The 15,699-nt window shown below is 38.8% G+C and overlaps 1 long non-coding RNA gene across 1 annotated transcript; it reads left to right on the forward strand.

Annotated features, from left to right (window-relative positions):
• Positions 1–12,798: 12,798 nt before the first annotated feature.
• On the forward strand, positions 12,799–15,599 carry LOC133221977 (uncharacterized). Its single transcript, XR_009728140.1, has 2 exons — positions 12,799–13,057; positions 14,466–15,599. It is a non-coding gene; the product is annotated as an uncharacterized LOC133221977 (long non-coding RNA).
• The last annotated feature ends 100 nt before the right edge of the window (positions 15,600–15,699 follow it).

Here is a 15,699-nt window from a genome sequence, read left to right on the forward strand (position 1 = left end):
TGTAAGAGACAAGTAGCATGTTTACACTGATTTAAAGTCAAAAATTCAGACCTAAGTCCAAACTTTTTGAAAGTCTGTGTATTTAGATCTGCAGCCTTAGCTTGGATGAATCCCTAAAACAGAATTACTGTTGTCATTTATTGCATTAATTCACATACTATGCAGTACAAAATAGATCTTTCCTGAAACATTACTTTTCATTTCATTTATTTTACTTCACAGCGAAAGGCAGCATTCATCTCACCCTTCTTCTGCTGTATCTGAGTGCATGCCCTCACATGTGGATCTCACATGCAGTGGTATTTCAAATGGCATGTTCTGTATTAGGTGGATAGAATATCGCTGGTGGTATGTTTTATCCCATAGACTCAGTACACTGGAGAGCACTCAGCTGGTTAATATTTCATATGGATTCTTTTCTCTTTTCTTTCCAACCATCTATGTAAACTTTAAGACAGCCGGTCTGGTTTTAGGAGGTGATTTCCTTGCTGTGGATTAAGGATCCATTTGTGAGTCACTCTTCAGGCACTTCAGAAGAGTAGATTTCAGACCTGAAAGAATGTATTGTAAACAGAATAATGTGCTTTCAAAATTGGCTCACGTACCAAATTATGTATTTACTTAATACACCTTAATGGCTTTTGAAGAAGCCATTAGGCTCTATTGCGTAAATAGTATGTATACCAAAATATGTATTTAACCTAGATAGGGCAGTTTTCCATTGTTGGTTTTTTTTCCTTCTTTACAAAGTTTTATCTTCATGGCCTTTTTAAAGTCTATTATTCTTGAAGAATTTATCCTTCAGAAGATTGTTTTGGACAGTGGCAGCTGAGAGGACAGGGAGGTGAGGGGGTTCCTGAGTTAAAAGTGTAGAAAGGAGGAGAAGCTGTCAGAGCAGTTAATAGGACTTTTCAGACCTTAGAGTGGGGAAAGAAGAAATTCAAATGTTATTAAGCAAAACAATTCTCTTAAAAGGAGGAATCCTACAGGGATCTGTGTCCTGATCCTAACTTAGGGAACAGGATTAGGTTTCTGCATCAGTTTCATGTTTTCACATTGGGCTGACTGTGAAGAGACCTACATCTCCATGAAAGAGGTATGTAGAAGAGAAAGAGCCCCTTCTCTGCTCCCACTACGAAGGTGCAGGACCTGACGATGGAGGGACCCACAGAGGGCTCCTCATATCCTTAACTCCGCTTTCAGCCAGGGTACAGTCTGCTACTGCAAGCCTGGTAGTTCAAAGGGGCCTTAAATTGTGCTGGGATTTCAGGCAAAGAACTTAAGCTTTCTATTTGGTTCTCCATCCATATATAAATATGGAGAACTGAGATAATGATCTTTGACAGTGGCTTTCTAAGGATCACTTGATTGGAATGGAATTCATTGTAGGAATATTGAATGTGAGAGGGCTGCTAAACCAGTTGGGAATGGTGGGAAGTAAGTGGGGAAATAAGTACAAACAAGCTAAACCCGCTGTGTTTCACTGTTTAACTGCCACCTCCTGTAACTGGCACAGCAAGCAAACCATATATCTGCTAATGTTGCAGGTGTGCTCGCAGCAAGCTCATAATGGAAAAAATATCAGTAAATAACTGCTCAGTTACAGCAAATGCCAAAAATTACAACCCATGTTATTTGCAGGTGATTCCACCAATCCTAGCCCTGTTCATCAGTTTGGAAATAATAACAAACCCATATCAAAACTCCAGAAAAAGATGCTATCTTGCTCAGAAAATGCAATGAGAACTAGCAGCTACGTGCTAAAAATAGAAGTGTTGTATGAAGTCTTGTAGCTTTGGCATATAGTCATGAAGTGCAGGGTGAGAGGAGGAGTGGAAGGCATTCCTGTCACTGGGCAAGAAAGAAATGACTGATGGATACATAGGGGTAACCAGTATAAAGGGGAGAAGGCAAGTTTCCTAAGTTTTAATGGAACTTACTATAGACTTATGTGGTTTTGTGGGCTCTGGAAAGTTCCTCTCTATATTAATCAGTCTATTAAACAAACACCTCTGCAAACAGTCTGTGCAGATTCCTCGCATTGGTTCACCTGGGTCAACCAGCAGGGTGGAAGGGGGCAAGAAGAGTTATTGCACTTCTTAAGAAACTAGTTAATTACAAATACAATCAACATTATGAAAATAAATTCAGTGCTAGGAATCTCTGGCATGAATTGCTCTTCTGCAAAAATCTCTTTTTAACAATCCTCTTGCCTATATAAGGTATCTCCACTTAAAGTAAGTTTTGGATATACTTGAAATTGCCCTGACAATTTCTAAAAGAAACCAAATTAATTCCAAATTTATATTAGGAAGCATAATAAAAGAAAAAAATAATAAAATATAATAATAATAATAACCAGACTATTGTTAGTAGGTCCACTAATGATGCAGTTTTTCGTCATTAACTTGAATACATATATGAACAGAGAAGTATACAAGAAATGATTTTGTGCAAATGTATTCAAACAATGTTATCAACTGCAGACTAAAAATGCTATTGGAGCTGTATTGTTCTTTTTCATTGACTTTTTGTTGACCACAGGAAAAACTGGTTTTAAAGTAACACACAGTAACAGTCTAAAGCAGTGAAAAACTTGTAGAGCCAGTTTGAGTTGTAAGGGTGTGCTAACTTGTGACCCAGACATGATGGTGGTTTTAAAATAGAATTGAAACAAAGAAGTTCTGTTGTGCTTCTTCCCTATTGCCTCTAGGAAATCAGACTGTCTCCTCCACTCTTGTCCCACAGACCTTCGTCCCATCTCTCTCCTCATCTACTCTGCCATGCTTTTTCGTCTTGGAATCTTGATCTTTGCACTTTGTTGCTTCCCTCAGTAGTGACCATCCTATCCCATAGCTAAGACTGAGCTTTTTCTTCACATTTCGTTTATTCTTACTCTGTTTAATAAAACTACTAAAAACTATTTTTTCCTGTTCAGTGATTGACCTCAATAAATAACATGGGGTTTTGTGCCAAATTACTTTTATTTTTTTTTTGGTGAAAGCATGAAAACCTACCCTAGAGAAGACTAGTTTTATATATTTCAAATGTTTTCTGATTTATACGATTATCATCCTGAAAGAGTTTTAGATATATTTCTGGATGACATAAGGTTTCCAAGTAAAAGTTCTCTTTGAAAATCAAAGTAAAAATATTTGCTGAAGTTGTTTGCAAAGCTTGACCAGAACGACTAAAGATATGGCTATGCCCCTTTTGTCCCCTTTGAAATTGTATCTTTATTTTCAATGTTTAGGGAAGGAAGAGTCAAACGTCAAACTGAACTGTTAAGTGTTTTAGATTTGACACCATCTATAGGATAGAATTCTTGTCTTCATAAAGTTTCTATCACAACAAAACACTTATCTTTATTAGTCTGTAGCTGCTTCCTTAAAACCAGGCAGTTTGCATCCTTTTTTTTCTTTCAGGTACTGGGAAATTATTCATTCCTGGTGTTCCATCAAGCATGTCAAAGACAAATATTTCTGTGCGCATCTGTAGCTGGGCCACCCATCCTGAATGTGTAGCTCAGCTTCTCATGCCAAAAGTCTCCTGTGTTAAATTTCATGCTGCATTTTCTCTGCGTTACTTACAGGTGCTATTTTTCTTGCTATTATTAAAAAGCTAAAGCTGAGTTATACTCCTAATTTTACTCCAGGACCTGTTGACTACTCTAAGGTAAGTCCATCAGAGAAGCGTAGCTTTGTCTTCACTGAAGGGTTGTGGCTTCAATTGTAAGAAATTTGCCAACTGAACTTCTAGCAGATTGCTGCTGTATAACCTGACATATATTTGTGTGCTTACAGGTTTCACAGTAAGGTTTAGAGACATGATCGGTGACCTGTTTCCATACACGCTCAAAGAAATTAAATGGCTTCCAATCATACACATGTGGATAAGCACAGTTTAAGAGGAAACTTATTGTTTGGAATGATTGCTCCTCAAAAGTTCATAAAGATGTGGTGAAATGCTTAGGCTGTATAACTTTAATCGAAAGTATTTATCCAGCTCTGGTTTCAACAGATGGCTGAACAACAGGGGGAAAAAAACCTCCACCCTGTAACAAAACATCAGCCTGCTTCAAGACTTCCCATGCTAAAGTTTTTACAGTGGTCAGCGGTAACATGTCTGCATTTTTTTCTCATGCTTTTGTGAAAACTTATCTTCTCAAAAGATTTCTTTTTAAGTCTTTATCTTCTTAAAAAGATGTCTCTTTACTTTAGACAGTTTGCTGCTACCCTCTCTGTATTGCCTCATTTTCTGGTTGAATATAGTTACTTTTTCTGCACTGAGGACACTTGTGTTTTCAACCCACGGGAAAAAAAATACAGTGAAACATTTGGGTCCATCCGGTTAGATGTGGGAATGTTATGATCAACTGGACATCAAAATGGTAACTGCTATCAATCAGTTTGGCAAATGGTAGATTTGCTTGTGCTCTGGCTCTTTCTGGATGGTCCAGAGTTTTTTGTTTGCCTAATTATATGCTTGCTCATCCTCCAGCAATGTCTTTCTGTCCCTCCTCTTCATCACCAATGGTGGGGATTTTCCTCTCCAATGACAGCAACCCTTCCACTGCTCTCACTGCTTGCCATGCTCTCCTCAAACAGTATCTTTCCATAAGGGATGCACAAATCCTGTTGTTTTACATCATATTGTCATTGCAGCCACAGACATGTGTCTGCACATGTCCCCTAGCAAGGGAGAGAAATGTGTTTCCTCGTGCCTGTACTTGCAGCATGTGCAATTCACTCTCCTCCCCCAGCCTCTCCCAACCACATGCATCCTGCCTGCTGGGGCTGTGCCTGCTGCAAGACGCAAACCAAAGCTGCCTCCGGCTCGGCAATTGGTGTGGAAAGAAAATGGAATTGAGCAAACAAGAGGTGAGATGCTGGGTGCGCTTAAGAGGAGGGAGACTGAGAGGTGCAGGGTGGCAAACTTGTCTCTGTCTCCACATTGATGCTGCTTCTAAGCATCAGTGTTTAAAAAGACCTGCTTTTAAGAAGGTTTTTGTGAAAATACCCCCTTAGCAAAGGGACTGGGCTCCTTGTGGTCACTGGTGTTGAAACACTACATATTATGTCTATAACCAAAAATATTGCCTTAGGCTCCATTTCATAGTCAAACGTTATTTAATAGGACATGTAGAGCATCCCATGGCAAGATGAAGGGAGATGCCAAAATGCGGCTGCAGTCAGTGTATCACAGCCACGACTGCTGGGCAATGGCTGGAAACCTGCTTGGTAGTTCTCTGTGTCATTGTCATTTGATGCAATATGCTTCCATAGCTGGCTCATAAGCACATGCTCAAATTCCTGAGCATGTGCGTAAAGTTAAGTACTTAAATGCTTTGCTGAATAGGAATTGACTGAACATGTGCTTAAGTATCCTGCTGAATTGCAACATTAATCATTTTTACAGCTGACAAAATCACTGCCCCAGAAAAATATTCTCCAATTAGAATGAGTGGGATTATTTCTTTCATTTGTGTGAAATAAGTGTGCTCCCAGTGGTACTGAATGTGTTCTGTTTTCTGTGATATTAGAAATCATTTTGCATAAGATTTCATATTGCTCAAGAGAAAACTTGCAAGATTTTGGAGCTGATCTGGTCCCTGGATTTGGGGTTATATTAAGAAAACATTGTAAGAAAAGACATAATGGGCCAAAAAAATGCACTTGTTTTTTTTCCATCGACTTCACCTAAGGGCAGAACTTGGACAGTGTGTGTGCTCATTAATCCTCTCTTGTGGAAGCTACTTCTTTCCATATCTGATTTTAATTTGTTTGTAGACACTGAATATAGTTTTTCATATGGTGTAGTGATCCTTTTTCTTTCTTATTTCCTTCAGTCTTTTCATAATAGAGTTCAAGACCAGGAAAAAAAACACCCTACCCCAAACCAACAAACCAACCCCTTTTGTACAAGCAGCCAGTTAAATAGATAATAATGGTAATTTTTCTGCTCTGTTAATGATGATAATATTGATACTTATCAATAACAAATAGCATGCAGGAGCCTGGATGAATAGAGTATTTTGCACAGTGGGGTTTTCTATTTATATATGAAACACTATGCGGTGAAGGCTGCTTGCAGGCAGGTGAGGGAAGCTGAGCAAAGAATTGCCTCACAGCAGAGCGCCTGGTAACAGCAGAGGGGAAATTTAGTCCAACCCAAGAGCAGAAATAATCCCTGCAGTAAAACCGCTGCAGAATCTGTAATCTCGATATCCAGCCCAACAAAGACTGTGAATCTCAAGGCTCAGCTAAGTGAGCTCTCACTGGAAGCAGTGTGGGGCTCACTGTAGATAATTTGGAAGTGGGAAGGTCCAAGGAATGCCTGCTGGTCATCAGAGCTAAGCCTAGGCAGCCTGGATGTTTCCAACATGCTGTTTAGGCTGCTGTGCAATCCCTTTGGTGTTCAGTGTGTTTTATTTTATTAAGTCTGCAAAAGGGACTTTGAAAGGTGTTATCTTCAGGAGGTAAATTTACAGCTGCTTTGCTTCCTATATTATGTTTACATTTTGAACCTGTGTGCCTGAATATTACCTGTTGGTAAAGCTGTCTCTGTAATTATTGATTTTGAGGCTTATGATTGTTCGCCAGACAAGAGGAAGGGAGAGAGAGAAGGGTGATCACAGAACAGGCAGCTATTCCAAGACCTTCAGAGGTGACTCACACAGAAGCATATGGCCCAAATACTCTGCCAGAGCAAAGTGCTGTTCCTACAGTGACGCTCCCTGAACTCGGTTACTGAGGCCAATTTAGGATATGACCTTTGAGTTTCATTGCAGCAAATGACATATAGCATAGCTAGAAACATGTATAATGTGCGTTACGCTCACTTTCAGAGGTTCTAGGTGGAACAGGGACTTAGTTGTGGACTGACCATCTGAACATATCTGGGTGCTAAATCTAGGCATGAGGGTGGCTAGACAGAGCTTAGGTGCTTGCTTTTGGCATCACCCATGGATCTGACTTGGAACATGGCCCTAAAACAACTCTGAATACGGGCAAGTTCAGGAGCGTTCCTCCCTAGATGCCACATATATCCAGCTCCACAGCTCTAATCACAGGATCACAGTTTGGTATGCTTATAGTCACTACCAGATCCAAAGGAGGCAATATTACCTTTTTAAACAATAAAGCAATAAACAAACAATAAAACCAGCACTCCAGATGTCTTTCCTATGTTGGATAACATAAAACTAAAGAATAGCCACAAACATGCACATTTTCCTATTTAGTATCAGCTACAAAATGTTTGTACATGACAGTCCACACTAGAAAAATTCCAACTCTGAATCATGAATGGTCATTTGTACATTTTGTTTTCTTAGGCCTAAATGTGTTTGCTAAATCACACAGAAAAAGTTTTTAGTTTGTATTAGTTTTCACTTGAATTTTCAGCAGCAACACCAACATGTACATTCCCCTCCCTATTTGTGTTTCGCTTGACATGTTTCATGTTACAGTGGCCGTGTGAGAGGCTTTGAGAGGTGTTATCTTTGATACAGGAATTTATGGCCATTTTCCTATCTACCGTACGTTTACATTTTGAATCTGTGTTGAACATTTGTTATACTCACTTGTTGTGTCTTGTCTTAAATTAGATCATAAACATTTTGAGGCAGGGACCATGTCTTCTTGTATTCTGCTTGTCTATTTGGGCCCTACTGTTAAGGATGTGGAACTGACTGGGGGTTATTGTAATAATAAAAATAATACTGTCAGAAATACTTTTGTCCTGATAAAAAAATGTGCAACTGCTGTTATCAGAACATATCAGAGAGTAGGGTCCTTAAAAGAGATTGTAGAGTTGTTGTAATCATCTTTGCAAATGCTTTGAACCTTAGTGTTAAAAGGGAAGAAAGAAGAGTTACATTTTGATTTATAGAGAGTCTTGGCAAAACCATTCCCATAGTTGCCAAATTCCAAATATTACCCATACACGTGCATGTGCATCTAACAAAGGTTTTTGAACAATTACCCCTAATTGCCCTCTTTTAATATTCTGGTGAACAGAAAAATCTTCATTATAGGAACACACGGCTTGTAAACGAAAAGGATGAAAGCTCATGAAAGGATGGAGGCAGACCATACGTCATCCCACACCTATGCACAACGGGATGCATTAAGGAAGCATTTATGGAGAGGCATTCCATCAAGTCAAGGTGTCAGTGGACATATGGTCTCTTTCACCATTAACTCAGTGAATTTCCATACCTTTCCACTAGTCCATATTAATCTCACTTTGTGAGGGTCAACTTGGTTTGATATCGTTCAGGCTTTGCTCTGAAAATGTCCGACATGTATATGCAAAATTCATGGATGCAAATAAATAAAAATCACCTCTTTGAGCTTCCTTTTTGCAAAAAAGGAACTTAAAAAAAGATGGGTCAAACAGAAACATATCAGACAGAAATCAAGGAATATAGGTAAGAATACTTAGGTTTATCAGTATAGATAGATACCTGCTTGACCCTATTTCTTGAATGACAAAAATGTGCATGTCTTTGAAATACAGTGTAAAATATTGGTACCACTTTGTTTGGCATGTGAAGGTGTACCTATCCATCTCATTCATTAGTTGTGATCCCAAAGATGTCACTGGGGTGCTGGTAATTGCTAATAAAATGCATGTGTAGAGATGCTTGTAATGAGTATTAAGGCAGGAGACAGTACAGCCAAGAAGGTAAAGGGTGAAAAAATTAAATCTCAGTTTTAGCTCTTCTAAAACCAGCTTCCATCTTTCATGTCCTCAGTTGGCTTTTGGGACCTGTTGAAGAGGATGAAGAGGAGGGTGAGTCTTCCTCATTTTTTGGGGCCTTTTTTCACTCTTCTGTGGGTATCTGTCTAAGTTTAGGTAGAGCAGTGTGGGGTTATCCTAAACTCAAAGCAAAACTAATTTCCCTTGCTGTGGCTCTATTGCCATCTCAGAAGATACCACACAGACACCTTCAACATCAAAGAGATGCTGAAAAATAGTTCAGACTAGCTAGAAGTTGTTATTATTATTTATTAGGATAGACTATTTTTTGCATCTGTTCACCTAAGCACTGATTGTAGCCCTAAATCTCTGCAACTTCCATCAGGGAAAACTTGAATGTAACGACATTGTGTTTTTCTTACAAATAATTAAAATAATACTAAAAATTCCAAGAAGCCCTAATGTTGGGAGGGGGAACGGGGGACACACGACAGGGTGAGTGGAGAGGGAGAGGGAAGGAATTTGTAGAAATGCTAGGTGGGAATAAGAAAGCTTTTAAGACAATCATTGTAATAATACCATCATAATAATGTCTGTATCTTGAGGGGAAAAAGAAAAAGAAAAATCATCAGCCAAGCAACCACCACTGAACCTGGGACTAAAACAGTCTCCCTGAATTTTTATTTGCCATAAAGCACTATTTTATTTTTTTCTTTTTTTTTTTTCTGAGGGAGAAAAAAAATAACAAAATATATGTCTTGGTTTTATCATGACATCTTGTTTTTTACATTACCTTCTTTCTGTCTTAGACACTTCACCCAGGCTCCCTGAAAAGCCTTACTCCTCAATCAGAGTGCTTTACACACTTGGATTGAACAAAATATTGCTGTGTTTAGTAGTTCAGATTCAGGGGTCCTTTCATGAATGTTTAGAAGCATTAATATAATAGACTGGGAAAACTCCCTGCATACACCTAGTCTATTACCTTTTCCTGGCAGAGAAAATGTTGACATGTCACACTGCTGTATATTTCCTAGCCATCCAGTATAGTCTGCGTATGTAGTTCATACACGTGTGTTTAATATATGCTTGCACAAAGTATATTGTTATTCCCTGTGCATTTTATCTGATCCTTATCAGGAAAAAAAACCCCTGGTGGACTGAAATTTGGAATGAAAAGTCAAATGAATGTAGACCCTTAACTTGGATCCTAATGACACATTGTCTGTTGTTTTAGAATATATGTGTTCAGAAGATCAAGCTATTAGAGAAAAATTCTGCATCCTGAAAAAACAGGCTTATCACTGAATCAGGAAGTGCCAGTAATGTCTCCTCTGGGATGCTTGTTTTTAAATTGCCTTTTGGGAGGCTTTTATGACTGCATCCACATCAGTGCTGTGATTCAGAGCAGTGATGCAGCTTTGAAGCAAATCCCCCAGACTGTCCCACTTACTGTGCAGTGGTTCAGCTTGCAGAGTGGTTTTGCAGTACATAAGCTGTTTGGAGAAAACTAAACTGGAAGCTTTGATTCAGGCATGTGCCAAATGTTCTCCAACTCCTATTACAGGAATAAGAGGCCAAACCGATGACTAGACCTCCAGAAAGCTTGGAATCACACTCTGAGATATTTCAGTTCAGGGATTCAGGCTAAATCAAGTTTAGAACAATCCTGTTTCTCTACGTCTCCTTTAGTGCAGATAAAGAAGCCTTAGCACCAGCTACTCCAACCTATTGATCTGCTCCTGTGGCCGCAGCTGTCTTGAGAAAGTAGATGTAGCCTATGACATCTTGAAAGTATTCCAGACTTTACAAATATTGTCTGTGTTGTGTTAGTTGTTTTTAACTTCTCTGTTGCTTGGATCTGGTGCAAATATTTTTAAATGAATTTTAAATGATCTGAGCTTGTGCCAATTTTTTTTTTTTTTTTGTTGCAAAATTTAGGATCAACTTAGTTTTTTCTTTTTCCCCCAAAAGATCATGTTGTGCTGTAAAGCTGTTGGGCAATTCATGAATTATGTTTTTCAGCTTCATTGAAATTGCTCTTTATGGTGATACTTAAGAAGACAATATAATTCCTGCTCTCTAAAAAGGTGAAAGGAAATTGCAAGAACTAGAAGTTTTTCACAACACTTTTGTCTTATAGGTTTTCAAAACTCTAATATTGCCTTACAGTTGAAAACAGTCAGCTCCCAAGACCACACTATGCCAGTGGGCACCAAAACTTATGATCAAGTTAAAGCAAGTTGTGATATTCCTATCTTTTGGTAGAACACGTTTGCTTTTACAGATTATTTAAATTGTGATTTTTAATTTAGATATTCATCTCTTTTGTATGTTTTTCCTTATGGCTTGGCCTCATTATCCCATCCGGTTGACCTGCATCATTCTCGTGTTGACAAAGATAGGTGTTATGAACCTTAGAATGTCATAAACACCTTGAAAATGTGACCCTACTTGCGTGCAGTGGGGAAGGTTTGACAGCATTACACCAGTCATCTGATAAGCTCGGGTCAAAAGTCTTCCAATTGCTTGCCTTTTGTTTGGGTGTCAAGGAGGCAAAAGCTTTTCATGTTTTTAATAAGCAAATTAATGAAATACTTACAGTACACTGCATATATTAACCCTTAGGTAACTAGTTTTCTTCTAGGCCCATCTTTCCAAAGGTCAGAGGCCATAAATGCAGTTTCAGTTTTGCAGGAAACAAAGAGGACAGTATATTTCAGTAATACTTTCCTGCATGTAGTTAAGATTCCCTTTTTTTTTCTCCACTTTGGCTTACTTTCTAGAGGCATAGTAACACTTGCCAGCTAAGCCAGATGTAGCATTTCAACCAAAAAAAGTGCACCGGATGCACGTTCCAAGTTTGCCAATGGCTATGCATGAGGCTGGAATGTCAGAGCAGGAGCGGTGGATTAGGAAGATAGTGTTCATGTTACTCAAAGCAAAAGGAGCCCAGAAAACGTCTCTGCTATTTTACTGTTTCAGTCACTTTTTCTTCATAGATATGTTTGTTTGGTAACAGTTTCATGCTCCTCACAATCACTCATTATAGTGTTGCTTACATTTTCAAGATATTAACCAATTAGTCCTCATATGTATGCTCTATGGTAGTTTAGAAAGTCTGATTTTATTTTTTTTCTCTAATACAGAGAAAATAAAGAAAAAAGACATTTGCTTACCTAAGGTGCCATTAAGACCAGGACAACCTATCTTTATGATGTCCCTGGTTTTCCTTTCTTCTCCAGACAAATATATGGTTTCTTAATTTTTCTGAGCTAAAACTAATTTAATGAAAAATAGCTACTAATCATGCACCTTTGGCTGGGAATGATCATCTACCTATTACTTTCCTGTGGGGTCAAATGAAATAGCATAACTGTGTGATGGAAAAAAGCTAAGCTCCATCTTATTTGCCACGACTCGGTGGTGTCTTTTCTAGATTGCATTTTATACTGATTTAAACCATTATTGTGTTGTCTCCTATCTAAAACTTCCTATTTTTCACCCTCACACACAAAAGCATGTTGCACACATGGGTAAGCACCTTCAGGCTCCCTTTGCAGGTAGGGGAACCAAGAGCAAGAAGTCAACTGAAAAGCCAGGGAAATATGGCTCCTCCTGGGAGCTTTAGCAGAGGGACTTTCATTGACTTCCAGACTAGACACAGAAACCTGAACTTCCATCTCCTAAGTCAGTTAAGTGTCCTCATGTTAGCAGAACATCAGTAGATGTTACATTTACTAGATGCCTATCTCAGTCAGGTTATGCTTGCTGTCATTTGAAGTGCATGTTTCTGCTTGTCTGGAAATGCTTCCTAGATCGTCTCTGGTGCTTTAATGCTAGAGTCAAATCATTGCATGCTATAAATGTAGTTCAAAATGTGTTTTACTGAAATTCATTGGATGCCATGAATTTCTATGAGGTATGTTGCTGGAAGTAATCAAAGCTACTGAAACAAATTGACTTCTTAGACCTGTGGTCAGGGTAGAAAATCAGCTCTTCTCTTAAGTACACTACTGACAAGAAGAAAAGGGCTAAGTCAATAGAATATTCAAGAAGGATAAAGATACCCTTTCTTGCATGTAACTGAAAGCCTGTAAGCATCTTTAAGCGATGTTCATCCTCTCATTTCATACAGGTTTCACTCTTAACATCCAAATCAGCAGCTACAGACTGTTTCTATTGCCAACTAAAGTAACTAGTGCCTGGAATGTTAAAAATACAGCAAAACCCCATAAAATAAGACAAGAAGCTGTAAAGCACTGGCTAGAATAAGTTCTTCCTGCAGTGGGCCATTCAGTCCAGGCTAAACTGGAGCTTGCATTTTGGGAAGTATCTACCTTTAACCCAGGTCAGGCCAAAGCACTTCATTCTCTAAGGTTCCATCTAAAGCTCCATGCACAAATATTCCACAATTTACTAATGGAAAGATATCTAAGTTATATAAAAGACATAAGAAGTACAACCATGAGATGATTTTATCCCCTTTGCACTGGTTGGACTGCTTTCCAAAATGCAAGGAAAACTGCCTTATTAACAAAAGCTATTAAAGTAATCTAAACATCACATTAAGCTTTGCTTGCGCAGCAGTAGACACAATAAGAAAGACATATTACAGTCATTTAGATGCAAGATAATTTACTATTTTTAAGATCTTATAGCATCCTTGCTCCAAATTCTTTCACTCTTTGCTGTTTCTGAATATTTTGTCCCCTCCCCAGCTCCGATTGCTGAAAAGCATAACCACTTTTTATCTGGAAAACCTGACCCAGAGTACCTGCCAGTTCTTTGCTATCAAACTGGGTGGTCATGTCAGTAAGGATCTTACAAGGATTTATCCTAAGCCTGGTTTGTTCAGTATTCCCTAACCTCTAGGACTGTGCAACAGAGCATGCCCTTATCAAGCTTGCAGATGGCACCGAGCTGCCAGGGTGTGAGCACTTTTGGAACAGGATTAGAATTCAAAATGATTCTATTAAAGAGGAGAAGTGACCTGCAATTCAATAAAGCCAACTTGAAAGTACTACAATAAAAAGGGGGGAAAATAGAAGCTACTACTGGTGTTCTGCAGAAGACAAGTGAGGGGTTAGAGCTGGACCACAGACTGAACATAAGTCAACAGTATGATGATATTTCATCCCAACATGAAATGGGAGTGTGGCATGTGTTTCCACTCTGGTGAGAGTTTGGATGCAGTTCTGAGTCCAGCATTAGACACCACACTTCAAGACGCAGACAAATCAGAGAGAGTCCAGAGGACAGCAACCAAAAGGATGAGAGGTTTAGAAAAAGTGACCTATGAGGAAAGGTTGAAAGAACTTGGTTTGTTTAGTCTAGGAAAGAGAAGACTGAGGAGGTACATGATAACAGACTTCAAATATTTAAATGGTTGTTATAAAGAGGAAGAGGATCAATTATTCATGTCCACTAAGAATTGGACAAGAAATTAGGGATGGCTTTAATTTGCAAGAGGAGGATTCTAGTTAGAAAGCTTTCTGGCTGTGCTGGAGCACATTAGCAGTTTCCACAGCCTCCCTGGGTATTAAAGGTTTATAAGCATGGGTTGAACAAACTTTGTAAGGATGGTTTAGACCTGCTTCTGCCTCAAAGCAGTGCTCAGGACAAACAACACCTTAAAGCCTCTCCTGGCCTTATTCCTATGTTGTGTAATATAGATTTGCATTGTACACTTAATATTCAATTATACAAGAGCTAAATTATAATCTGAAAGCATATTCATTCCTTTCTTACATTTCCAGGTATGTGATGTAGTGATAGTGAGGAAATATCTGAACTCTGCTATTTGCTAAGAGAGAATTGCTCAAGAGTTTTAAAAACCAGTTCTCTAAATACAACATTGGAAAACCAGAACTCATGCCTGACCTCATTCGACAGCTGCTATGGCCCTTATAAAGGGATTTACAACCTGGACATAAAACAAAGGTTATTGCCAGTCATTATGGTGTGATACTGCTCAGCACAATTAGGACACATCACAAGTCTGCGTGGAGCTATGCCTGAGTGGAGAAATACAGAGAAAAATGGTGATTTACCAATCTCTGTGAAGGAGCCCTGATGCTGTGTTTAAGGAAAAGTTACAGAAGGAGAGAAACTGGAGGCCACTAATGCTGCAGTGTGAAATCATGGCAGAAAGCATCCACCTGACACAAAAAAAGTCCGTCACTTTTCCCCCTCCAAAAAACCCCAACCCAGAATGTATGCTTCCTTTTTTTGGTTCTATCTACATTATCTATCTGTCCTAATGGGATCCTTTAGGTCTGCAAAATGTGTCTGCATGATGCAGGGATGATCAGTAAGGAAAGCTGGGTCCTGACCCTGGCAGGGTTTCTGACTCTGAACATTTCAGACGACGCCTCCCAGCCCAGCCAAGATCTGCTTCTGTGCTGAGTAAGGAGGAGCTTTGGTAGCTTGAGCCTCCTCATCAGGATTTAGCAACTTTCACTCTTCAGAGACACATGCAAAGAGACAAAATGATGATTATACCTCATGATAAGTATAAAGAAATGAAACCATTGTAATATTACTGGTTATTTTTCATACTAATTTAGAGGTGAGCCCATGTGTTTCAATGATGAAAGAATGGGTTAACTTATAATATGCTAAGTTCTTTTCATTAGTTGATTAATTTTTCACTTAAATTCTAAAAAAGTCATTATTTCATGTTTAAGCTTTCACTTCTACCTCCTTTTGTAGTGCTTTTCTTAATTACCTGCAGTAATTTGCATCAGCAAGAAACTAAGAATGCTTTGCATGTCTTTAGTGTCTTCCCTCCTCTTTAGCTATTGATGTAGCTGCACAGAGAGAGCTCAGCACTGTAGCATCTGGCATTTTGAATCAGTATTATAAACATTAATTAAATAAACCTCTCGATACTTCTGACAGGTGATGAGAGCTGCTGACTTCTGATGAGAGTTCTGGTGCCCATTTTACAGGTAGAGCAACTAAAGGTGTATTTGAACTGTGAGATCTGTG

Source organism: Neopsephotus bourkii, unplaced genomic scaffold, assembly GCF_033783945.1.
Source record: "Neopsephotus bourkii isolate Nb327-2 ecotype Australia unplaced genomic scaffold, CSIRO-AGI_Nbou_v1 NB_1572, whole genome shotgun sequence".
In the NCBI taxonomy this organism is placed as follows: domain Eukaryota; kingdom Metazoa; phylum Chordata; class Aves; order Psittaciformes; family Psittacidae; genus Neopsephotus; species Neopsephotus bourkii.